Below are 12679 nucleotides of genomic sequence, written 5' to 3' on the forward strand. Positions count from 1 at the left end.
AGAAATGGGGGGGTGAAGCTGAAGGCTAGTGAAGTTTTATATTGCTCATGGAGCATCTTTCATGTGCAAATAACATTCAAATAGACTTGTTCAGATCTTAGCCACGATGACTGCGTTGCCTTCTTAATGCACCTGCCGCCGCTTCTTGCTATTGCCAACCAACACCAGGTGGCACTGTTGCTCTCTGCATTGGATAATTTTAATTCCAGGGGTGCGCTTGAAAATCCTTTCATTCTCAATGCCAGTCAGCCATCTGCCGTTATGCTTCCAAACTTTTCTTGTTTGCTTGTTTGATCAGAGTAAAATGAACAAAACACTCACCGGAGCAATTGGTTATAAAATGATTGCTAAGTTTAATTTCAGCAGACATCCCTGCCGGGGCAGATATCATTAATAAATATTTCATGAGCTCATAGTCCCAACATACATATTTCATTCACTGACCCCCATGTCATGATCACATTGGCAGCCTCTCTGTCTCCCTCCCTGTGTCTGTTTCTTATGTTCATGATTGATCTTCCGGACTGAGAATAGTTTTATGATCCTCATTATCAAGAGCGGACCGGCGCCATCAGATAAGGCGACACAGGGAAGTGTCATGTGGGCTCACTCTGGTTAATATTACATGGGAAGTGTCATAGATGAGCCATGGAGCTGCCGTAATAGATGTTCCTGTCCGACATAATGTTCCTCTCTGCAGCACTGGCGTCTGTTAAAGAGGGAAATGACCAGGTGGACCACACTTAAGCAGCCATCTCTAAGACTACCGGCGAGCGCGAGAGGCATGAGGAATTAGAGGTGTCCGCGCATGTGAGAGGAGAGTGGGAGAGACGTAGCCCTCCCAGGCCACCCGCCTGTCAAACGCTACCAGAGCATAGCGCGTTAGCGTTGCATGAAGCCTCCCTCATATATGTGTGTATATTTTCTATCATGGGATTTCGTAGGATAGCGCCGCTTGTCGTCACATCAGCTATTTAATTTCCTCTGGCACGGGTGTTGCATTCGATCAGTTCACCTTTACAAGCCTCAAAAGGCTCGGTAAGTGGTACATTTCACACAGACGCACACACACACACACACACACACACACACACACAGAGGGAGAGATGAGCTACACACACAGAGAGACATAGGCCTGTATACACACCCACACACACATTACTACATGTATCAAAAGTAGGCAGCTGCAGAGAGACGTGGTGACACTCTAGAGGCAGCTCGCCTGCTGGCTGTTGGCTGGTAGGTGGTCCCAGTAGGGTTCGTAGCTGTTTGCACCACTACAGTGAAAGACCCGACAGGGAGCCGTCCACACCAGCTCACCATTCGTCTCCCCAGCTTCTGCATTACAGTACGAGAGGCTTCCGTGTACTACTTTAGGGTGAGCACTGCCCGGCGGAGACTAACAAGCCCTTGTGCTGAACACATGCATACACGTGTACGCCTGTGATGTGTGCGCTTGATCCCGACCCGGTGAGAATACGCGGTCCTCACGTACGCCTCAGAGTACCATACAGGGGCTGCAATTACACGCGGTGCCTTTACACTCAGCCTCTTTGATGTTTTTTGATGTTGGAATCAGGTGCAAGCAGATGAAGGAAAATGAGCGCTGTTATGCACATAATGCAACAAGAAAGGATATGGTCATGAGGTGGCTGTTCAAAAGCGTCCCTCTCTCTCGTCCTCCCTCTCGCTAAGTGTGCTTGTGTGTGTGTGCATGTGTGTGTGTGTGTGTGCTTGCTTTTTCACATGCTTTTTGTACGCTCACCTCTCCCTCCCCCACAGGAGATGACAGCATTGACAAGGGAGCCTTGAGCCTGTGAGCTCCTCTTCCCACCACCCACTGTCTCCTGCAGCCCTCCCATGGCCTGCTTGCATGCATCACGTCATTGCCTCACTTTACTGTTGCCTTTTCTCACACAGCCTTATTTAAGTCTGATCAATCTCTGAGGAACAGAGGAGAGAGAGAGAGAGAGAGAGAGAGAGAGACTAGAAGGTGAGAGAGGGAGAGATTTTGAATTTCAAGGGACACGTATCATCTGTCTCTGTATCTATCTGGTAAGAGTGTGTGTGTCTTTGTGTGTGTGCGTATGTGTCTGTTTGTCTCTGTGTGTACGTGTGTGTGTTTGTGTGTGTGTGTGTGTGTGTTTGGATGCATTCAGGTGGACTAAGATCATAGTTGAACTCACACATCTTCTTGTGCTTCACTGAGGCCATAAATTGAATGAGCCAGAGAAAACGACCAGGATCTCCCAATGCCACAGGTATGAGTAGCCTTAGAGAGTGACAAAGGGAGAACAGACACAGCACAGACGCACACATGCAGCACAGCCCTCAGAGAGTGACAAAGGGAGAACAGACACAGCACAGACGCACACAGGCAGCACAGCCCTCAGAGAGTGACAAAGGGAGAACAGACACAGCACAGACGCACACAGGCAGCACAGCCCTCAGAGTGATAAAGGGAGAACAGACACAGCACAGACGCACACAGGCAGCAGTGCCCTCAGAGAGTGACAAAGGGAGAACAGACACAGCACAGACACACACAGGCAGCACAGCCCTCAGAGAGTGACAAAGGGAGAACAGACACAGCACAGACGCACACAGGCAGCACAAGCCCCATCAGCAGAATAGACACAACCTTACCTGCTATCTCAGTCATAAGTATCAGCTATAAGATCATAGGTATAAGTTATAAGTCATATGTGCATATATACCGTAGGTATAAGTTATAAGTTATAAGCACAAGCCACATAGCCATTCACATCAGCAGAACAGACACAACCTTACCTGGCCTGCAACGGCGAAAGTGGTGAGGTGTCATACGATTTCAACTGTTTGGGTGGGACAGTGGTGTTGGAATGCTTAAATATAATTTATATATATACTGTATATATATATATATATTGTCTTTTTTTTGTTTTCTTTTAAAAGGCAACATAGCATCTATTTAAAGGAATTTCCTATGTGCCTTACCAAAAACTACACCCAAACTGTCCATAAATCTTCATGATTTTAGATTATGCTTATCCCAGCTTTGAGAGTCGGTGATCAAAGAAAATGTCTACAAATTCAAACTCTCAACACTTAATCTCTCTCTCTTAACATCTCTCTCTCTCTTAAAGCATATTTTAACCTATTTCAATATTCTATTATGTATTCTATAATCTATATATTCTATTCTATATTTCATTCTTAAGACAAGACTGAATGATGCAGGGAGTGTTTCATCAGGCACCTCTACAGTATGTGCTGCATTTTCCACTATTCAGGTCAAGAATTTGACATAATGCCCTACACATTTTTTTTCCTTGTTTCAAACCTTTGATGAGTGATGTAAAAGATCACGCAGATGCTTGTTAGATGCCGATGTTAGCTCACAGCTTTGATATTTCATCAGTACCTCTCGGGAGAGCACTAAACCATGTACAAAACAATAGAAGAGGAGGATGCCTGTTTGATGAACCCAGCATCCTCTAACAGCAATGTCATATGATGAGAGGTAAATATGCCACACCCAACCTTAGACAGTGAAGATGCAGTCTGAAAATGCGCACCAGTGCACACAATCCATGCCTGTTCCACACGCACAATTGATTATTAGCTGTGGGTGCCATTGATCAGCCGCGAGTGTGGTGAGGAGCATGCTATAAGCAGGACGGAGGCTATTAAAATGAATCTCGCTCCGTGGTGATGTCACCTGCAGGGACCATCTTTATTTATGAAGAGGGTCACAGCCCATTGCCTGCTGTCTCCGTCCAAAAAAGTGATACGCCTTAATAGAGACCCATTTGCCATAAGACCCAAGCAATTTAGCCCGACGCCGCATAACAGATGGGCCTCTCTCCCCTGCATCCAGTGATAATGCAGAGGTGAGGGAGGGGACATGCACATGTGCTTTATTTCCATCTTGCACCAAAAGGCAGGACGAGCGCTTTTTTATCACTGCGTGGCTGGGGGAAAAGGTGCTCTCTGAGCATTTTGATTAACACTGTGTACGATGAAGAATTTGTTTTTCCTTTCAGTGACCGTGCTGTAATGTGTGTTTGTGTGAGTCCTGTTTAAAGATATAAGTTACTCTATGAAGTTCCCCATATTGAGTTATTGGAAGAAAAAAAAGGAAAAAAAAACCAAAGGCGTACTTTAAAGAATAGGCAGTTTCAGAAAGGAAAAAAAGAAAAAAAAAACAATATGCAACTTTTAATCAGGAATCTTGTTGGCCATATTTGTTGCTTCTTCAATACTTGTTAAATTTCCTTTGCTTAATCTTTTAACCGAACACAAAATACTGTGTCATATTGCGGCGATAAAGCTCGAAAATGAAATTCTTTTTTAAAAGGGAGTGACAAAGAAAATGCATTACACAGATAAGCCAAAAGTAGGCCTGTCTCGAAGCAAGAAGACTTTACATCAAACAAGAAAAAAAGCTTTTATGTCTTCTAATAAAAGGGGGCTTGTGAGGAAATATGCTTTTCAGACAGTGCTTCCACTAATTAAACATTTCTCAATGCGGAGAAGCAGACAAGCGCGCGAGGGAAACACTCTGCTGTGTGATGGTGCTCACACATGGCAATCAGATGGAGGGAGAGCCAGCATTCTCTAGCACAGCATATTTTAAGTCTATTCACAGCCCCATCTTCACAAAGTTTGATTCCGCCTGCTTCCCTTTTCTGAGACAAGATTAGGGTTGTTTTTAGCACTCTTATCTCTCTGTCTGTCTGTCTGTCTCTTTCTCTCTCTTTCTCTCTCTGTCTTCAATTTCAAATAGATGATGCAAGTTGCACTGCATTATTTGAAATGTACATACAGTATGTCGTCGCTTTTTGTTTCACTTTGGAGTGTTCGCTCTAACTCCAGGTTATCACAGGTGTAGATGAATCATATGCATGTGTTTGATGTAAGATATGGTAGGAGTGTTACTGTTTCATCCATGGGCACATCCAACAAGACAGACAGACAACAGAAAGAATTATTTAAATATAATATGGAATTTTACCACCTATATAAATCACCCTTTGTGAGTGCCTGGGTGTCTACTATTTGGAAGTGTTTGATTCAAGAAGTTGACTTTAACCACTATGTAATCAATCAGTAAACCGTTTATTAACTATTTAAGACCTGATAATTAGCCCTGATTCTAAACTTAGTCATGTGTCAGTTTAGTCTAATCTTCACACAAACCACACAAACCTAAACCTCACACAAACAACAGCTCTTCACCCCAATCCAAACTAGCATCTCAGTCTTACCCCAAGACAAATCCCTGTTGTATTGCATTCCTAGATATCAACAGAGTAACAAGAGCTAGTTTGAAGAAAATAAAAGAGGCTATAGAAAGCAGGACCCAGTGTGTAGACGCAAGCATAGAGTAAACAAGGGTTCAAAGATAAGAGGAGGTTGACAGCTTTGATAAAGGCTTGTCTCATGAGAGTGGCATATACAAGAATCAAAAGAAAGGAAGCATGCTGTCAATGAATATCTGTGGGATTTGTTGTTTGTGATCCTTGTTGCAAAAGTAGAACACACTTATTGTATCTGCAAGTAAACTTGAAAAGTTTTCACACCAAAAGGTACATTTTTATGTTCATCTGAATTTAAATGGACAGATTTGACATGATAATGACATGATACAAAGATTATAAGTGTCCAATACAGAGCCATTATACAGCTCCATGTGCATAGCCGTTACCAGGTGCTGTGCATGATTTTTGGGTCCGGGGACAAAATTATTTCCACCGGCCCTCACCCCAATTAAAGTAAAAATGCGCTTGACAGCAGGCTTGGAATATTCAACGCACTGCTTTATTGTTACGTCAACTTGACTCTCATTCAAAAAACTTTCAAAATACAGACTTGTTTGAAATCATATTACTGTAGCGTTGCCTATTAACTCATTAGATAATAATCCCTTCCCAACTTTAAGTTAGCAAATGCCAAAATGATGAGTTGTTGACAATCACTGTTAAAATCTAAAGTCAGCGTTATGTAAAAACACGACTTGCTGACGATGACACATGTAGGCCAAGTGAGCAGATGTAAAAAGGAAAACACATCACCGGCCCCTCGGATCACTGTGGATTTAAGCCCTTATGTTGCCATCCGCCGCTCCTTCTCGGTAGCAGTCATGTTTTAGTGGCCTGGCTTTGCCCGCTTCCTGCAGTTTACCAGGCTAATGTTTTAGGTCCTTAAAGTCCAGATTCTGCGCCAGCTGGTTCTCTGTTGAAAGCAGTGCCAAACCATCAATTACCATAGCTTTTTTATAAGTTTAATCTTATTTTAATTAGCTAGCTGTTTTTTATTTAGCCAGCTGGCAGATAACCACTTAAAGTTATAAATAGCCTATTGTAATGGCTAACCAGCCAGCTAGCTAACATTAGCCTGTACAGTATAGGCTACATGACAAGTACCACATGTTGACGTGGCAACTGTAGAAACAATGTCCCACCTTGCTCCTTTGATGCCTCAGCATATCTTGTTTTACAAACGTAGCCATTCACTACCTTGCCTGTATAATGTCATCTTTATTCCCTACTTTTTTTCTCCTATGAGCACCAGATTTGTTGACATTTTGATGGCTTGATTTTTTCAAGAACATTCTCTGAAAGCACATACATTTGTCAAAATATTCCACCAATCAATGGCCAACATTTATGAGAAAAATCCTCAATACATGATGCATTTGAAAACAAACCTCTCCACTCCTTCCTCACCCCTGCTCTCTCCAGACCATCATTTGCACTTGCGCTTTTGCTGGCATCCTTGAGGCCCAATTACTGGCTTGGAGCTTCTCTGAGTTTCCGATTGGGTAAAGGCAGAGGCTTACTGAAACTTGACAGGGCAGTATGGGCAGTGATGCTGCCCTTTCAGGGACCCTGGTTTACACAAGTACTTTGTCTATAACCATATGATTTTCAGTCAAACAAGAAACTTAACATGCTATAGCATTAATAGAGCCAATAGTGCATTCCATCTTATGTGGTTTAAGAGTTGATCATTTAAATTGATTAATCAAGGAAAACCACATCTGGTTTGTGACATATGTTTATAAGAATCATATGCCACAGGATTAATGTACTGGAATGTACTTAGGTTCCCATGAGACTATCTGACTCTACTATCTGTTGTACTTGTTCTCCATCGTAGATCAATCAGCCAAAGAGCTTAGTACTATCTCTGCATCTGTGAGTGTGTCATCTATCATACGATAAAACCTACAGACACACCTCCATCTTCTCTGATGTCATTAAGTATTCATAGTTTCAGTTAAGATATGCATGTCACTGAATTCATTAACACCCAAAAGTTCTTTCAATTAACACTCAGCTTTTAACAGTTTAATGCAGATTGAACAAAATGACAAAACATGGTTTGAAACTCCACAGTAGCACCAGATGACAAAGAGGGTGGAAGACGTGTCTCACATGGCCTCTGGAGACATTTGCAAGAACTATCAGAGCTTGTCCAACTTGTTATTTACTGTATATTTTATTTATAAGACTGAAACATTCAGTAGCCAAAGCATTTTTTTTATATATCACCTATCACACAAAACCAAGCGCAAACGGTTTCCTATATTTAAACCCATGTAAATTGAATGTGTCATCACCTGCCTACACCTTTCTTGATATTTTTTTTCGATTGTAATGGTTTTGTGTTGTAGCACCGGGCTTGTGAAATGTAATGGTGAGATGGTTGGCTTTATTAAATCTGCTGTGCAAGTATGGATGGAAGACAAGAAACCAAAAGCGATGAAAATATGTATCTGCTTTTCTCTGAGTTTACCTCAAAACACTAGCATGCCTGGTTGGCCAATGAATACATTAGCGTTGTGTTCTGCCACCGATAGATAGAAAGAAATGCTTGGACATTCCCTAATGTGTATCTCTTGTAACTTGTTAAGCCCAGTGACTGAGGAATTGGACTTGGACTTCCAAAAGATCATAACTTAATGGCATATATTTGACCGGTATACAGCTAATGTCAACTGAAGGAGGTAAACCAGGACAGCAGCTAGTCATTCACTCTCTGGTCACTTTTCCTTTCATGAGGATAGGAGATTATCTTGTCAACCTAATAAGATGAATCTAGGCATTTTTATTTCTTCATAACTGACTCTGCTTTGTATCCACATTGTGTTTAACATTTTCTTCTGCATCTTAAGTATGAATTCTGTCAATGCATGCTGCTGAAAAGTTGAAAAGAAAATATAAGTGACTCATATTGATTTCTAAGATTGATGTCTAAATTACATTGTCCTGTTTTCAGAGGAATTAAAAGGATGGAATGGGATAACATTTTCTGTAATTGTTCAACAAATAAATCAATTTCTTTATGGTACCACTGCCTTCAGCAGTCCAAACACAACCCTGTGGAAACTAGAGGGCAATTTGTGTTTGACACTTGCCACACGTTTCAAATAATTCCATGCACCTGGCCTCATCTCTTTTGAGTTCTTCCACTCCAGGTGTAACATTCCACATCGCAGGGTGTCTCAGATTCTCACCTCTCTCCCACGCTCTCCCTCTGCTAAGAATAGACGCCATATCACACAAAGCGCGCTCAAAGCTGTCCATCATCCGTTAGCTCACAGTTAGACAGTCTCCAACTTAGCAGACAAAGAAACAGACCAAACAAAACAAAAACAGAAAGAAAGACTCTGAGGGAAATTGCTGAAATTCAAGTCACAGCACAAAGACTTAAAAAGCATATGTGGATTCTACCTCCTCCCTTACACACACACACACACACACACACACACACACACACACACACACACACACACACACACACACACACACACACACACACACACACACACACACACACACAGTGGTGTGATGATATCCCCATTACTCAGAACACAGGGTTAAGAAGCTGTCTTCGTCCAAAAAAAAAAAAAGAATGAAAGAATGAGAGAAACAGCAAACACGAATGCAATCATTTCATCCTGGCTAATAGATGCATTCGAAAACTCAAACATTCATTTCGGGAGGGTAAACACATGGCAATTTGAAACTGTTTATTGAGATGGGGCTATTTACTGAGTGTGTTTGAAAGGGTGGTATCAGACAATGAGAAAATATAAGAGCTAAGAGCTGGGCGTGTGAATTTGCCGCAGTGTCTTACTGATGCTGAATATCAAGGCCTTCGTCGGCATGTTTACCAGCAGTATAGAACACATGTATTCGACAATTCCGTGAGAACCGCCTTGAAATATATGATTTTGTACAGGAGACTACAGTGACATGTCCAGAAACTCCCTAAGGGGTCCCTATAACATTAGCTTGCTAAGAGCTTTGTAATTACGATACAGTGCAGTGACACCATGGCTGTGGTCGAATAGTCTTTTTTGCTTAGGAAGGCGATAGGGTAGGGTAGGTATGACAACCTGGTCCTACAGATAAATGGCTTGTTCTAACAACAGCTAGCTAGACAGTAACTTAGTAATATCCTTCTGTAACCTTCTGGCTGCTACTGTTATTTCCTGTCTTATTATATTGTTTTTAATAACCTGGTTTAATGCATAGACGGCAGATGTTCAGGAAATATAATAATAATATGTGGGAAATATGTTTGTTCAGGTCAGACATTGTAGAAAGCTTTAGCATAACCTAGGATGTAGCCTGGCCAAGGCTGTGGATTAAAACTATCATAAAGATCTTTAAAAATAGGCCTATTGGTGGGTGTGAACTGTGCTGGCATTGTTCTCTCCAAACCAATAGAGATAAAATCTGGCAGAACTACCAGAACAAATATAACTATGCTCTTTTTTTCTAAAGATTTGCTTAAGTTTCTTAATGCATCCCAAAGTCCCTAGAAACGATGACGAAAAAAGATGCAAATAATTGAAGCTAGAAAAGAGGTTTTTGATGAAAGAATAGAAAAAGCACATACCGCTGTTATCGCCACGTCACCATGGCAACCGAGCAGTCGAACTGAGCAGGTACAAACATGTCTTTCTATTCTGTTCACACTCTGAAACCAAGTAGGGGTGCTTACGTATGTGCGTGTTGAGTGTGTGTGTGTGTGTGTGTGTGTGTGTGTGTGTGTGTGTGTCTCTCTGTGTGTGCATGTTAAGTGTGCATGTTAAGTGTGTGTGTGTGTTTGTGTCAGTGTTTTTGCATGTCATACACTGACTTAAAGACATAATTGAATGAGAAAAGTAATTTTGCTCATTAAAAGCTTGTGTAATTGATGCTGGTACATGTGTGGGTGTGTGAGATGTCTTTGGAATGAGAACCTGGAGTGTGGATGAAAATATATTCACCCTCCTGTTAGTAGAACATAGAGGGTTTTACACACAGCTTACACACAAGAGAGTACATGCGCCCTGCACCCTATAAAAGATATATGACTATGTAAGATGAGTATACTATATGTGTACTAGCATGCGTGTATGTATTGTATGTGTATCTGTGTATGTCTTTGTGTGTGTTAGTTAGTGAGTGAGTGGTGTGTGTGTTGTTGGGAGAGTCTGTTTAATTATGCTGTTTACAGTAATCCTGTCCTCGCAGCACACCCTGCTGGCACAAACAGAGGGAACAAGCGCAAGTTTAATCCCCTTTCCGCAAACACACTCAGCCAGCCACCAGGCCTTTCATCCCAGCACGCTGTGCACTGTGCCAATGGAGATACACGCTCCAGAGACATTTGGGTCACGCCGTGTATTAATGAGCGTAAAGCGCATCAGGAACATACAGGAGTTGTCAGGCAGATACAGGGCAGGATCGGAGCCATTGAGCGTCTTCACCCAGCCACAGTTATGTGATATCTCGCATCTGTTTTTTTTCCTCCCCTGCCGCAAAGGAGGATTTTATCAACGTAAAGTACAGTGTCAATCAGCACGGATAACTTTGTTAATATTAAGACACGTGTAAATGCTATAGGCCTACAGACTAGTCTTAAGAACACATGTTTTGCGCAAGATCATAGGATGAAGCAAACAGATTCGTTTCTCATCCCTTTCAGCTGGTTCAATTCCAACTGTAACTTTAAAGGCTATGCGCCCACACTTTATTCAGCTCTCATTCAGCGCTTCTGTCACGTGCAGATAAATGAATAGCTGCGCTCATCTGTGTTTTTTCTGTCTCTCCCTCCTTCCTTCCCTCCCTCCCTCTCTCTGCGCTGACCCTTGGAGACTACGTATTCACACCTCGCTCCTCGCTGCTCGCGTTTAATGGGGATTTGAAGACTTGTTAGCGTGGGCTGGGTGTAATTGGTTTAACCTTGGTATTGTCTGCTGCTGCAGCAGCCGCGCGATTGATTGGATTGGACTCGAATCGAGACGCGGTAGAAAAACAGGGTCCTGAAAACTTGATGCAGTTGTTGCGGTTTTTTTCTCCCCTTCTGTTTCTATCCCAGGTTAGATTTTTATCAGGATTGAAAAGATGCTGGTTTCTCTTCCCGTAGTTTGCTAAAGGATTAAAGAAAATGTAAAAGCTGAGAAGAGCTGACTCTCACTCTTGATTTATGCTAAACACCTTTTAGACACAAACAAGATTACCGCTAAGATCCATGCAAACTGTACATGTATGCTTCTTGCTTGAGGTTCACATAGAGGACCAAGAGCATTCAGAAATGATCATGGCAGCTAATGGCAGCTACCAATAAGTCTATTGCATGCTATCATGTTAAGAGATCTGACAGTTTGGCAAGGTTATGATCTTACTTATTTTGATTACTTTTATGTTTCATTAGTAAGTCATGAGGCACACACTGTGATAATCGGTATAGCCTTGCACGGATTCCCAGGTTCCTTGAATTAAAAGACATACCAAGCAACACTCCACCAGTCTCAGAGGTAGCATTCTATGCTAATCGATGCTATGATAAACAATGGTGCAGCAGGCCAGGCTGCACAGAGATCCAGAGGCAAAGGAAATGAATTGCTCTGGCTCTCTGCTCCCCTCTTTGCCCACTGTGGCTTGCCTATTATTGAGCTCCTCTCTCAGAGTCAACAACCAACAACCAACTCTATTGAATTCCTGTGTAAACAGGAGATCATGTGATAGTGCTGGGCTCTGACATCCAAAGAGAAATGGATAATCCACTCTCTCTCTCTCTCTCTCTCTCTCAGTGTGTATATAAGATTTTACCATGAAATGTTCAGACTCACTTTGTACAGCTGATTTGAACAACAGCGGGACAAACACACAATTTCAAAACCCTGTGTGGTGTGTTTTGGATTCTGACGGATGAAAACAAATTTCCCCAGCAAAAAATGTTAATGTTTCTCAATGAGGGCGATAGGCTGTCTGTATGCTGTCCTTCCACCCACCCTATCTTCAGCCTCATTGAAAAACATGGGCCCTGCTGCATTTATGAGAGATCCCCTCTCTCCATGTGAGTCCCAGAATCACACAGACCTTCAGGCTGGCTGGGCTGGGAAACAAAAGGGTCTCGGTTTCCACTGTCATACGCAGCGCTTGACAATGCCATTGCTGCGTACAAGCACGTGTTGAAAGTACAACACAAACCCTCTCCAGAAACCCTGCCAAAGCCTCCATGTGACTCCTTCAGGTCGCAAAGCCCTCCTTTAGTCTCCCCTACATATCTCTCTCTCTCTCCTTCTATTTTTCCCTCTCCTCTCTTTCTCTCAGAGAACGCCGAGAACACTGAGTCACCTTGAACTCCCCCAGCACTTCCAGTAGCATGTCATATTCTTTAATTCGGCGCGGGT

Source organism: Clupea harengus, chromosome 5, assembly GCF_900700415.2.
Source record: "Clupea harengus chromosome 5, Ch_v2.0.2, whole genome shotgun sequence".
Lineage (NCBI taxonomy): Eukaryota > Metazoa > Chordata > Actinopteri > Clupeiformes > Clupeidae > Clupea > Clupea harengus.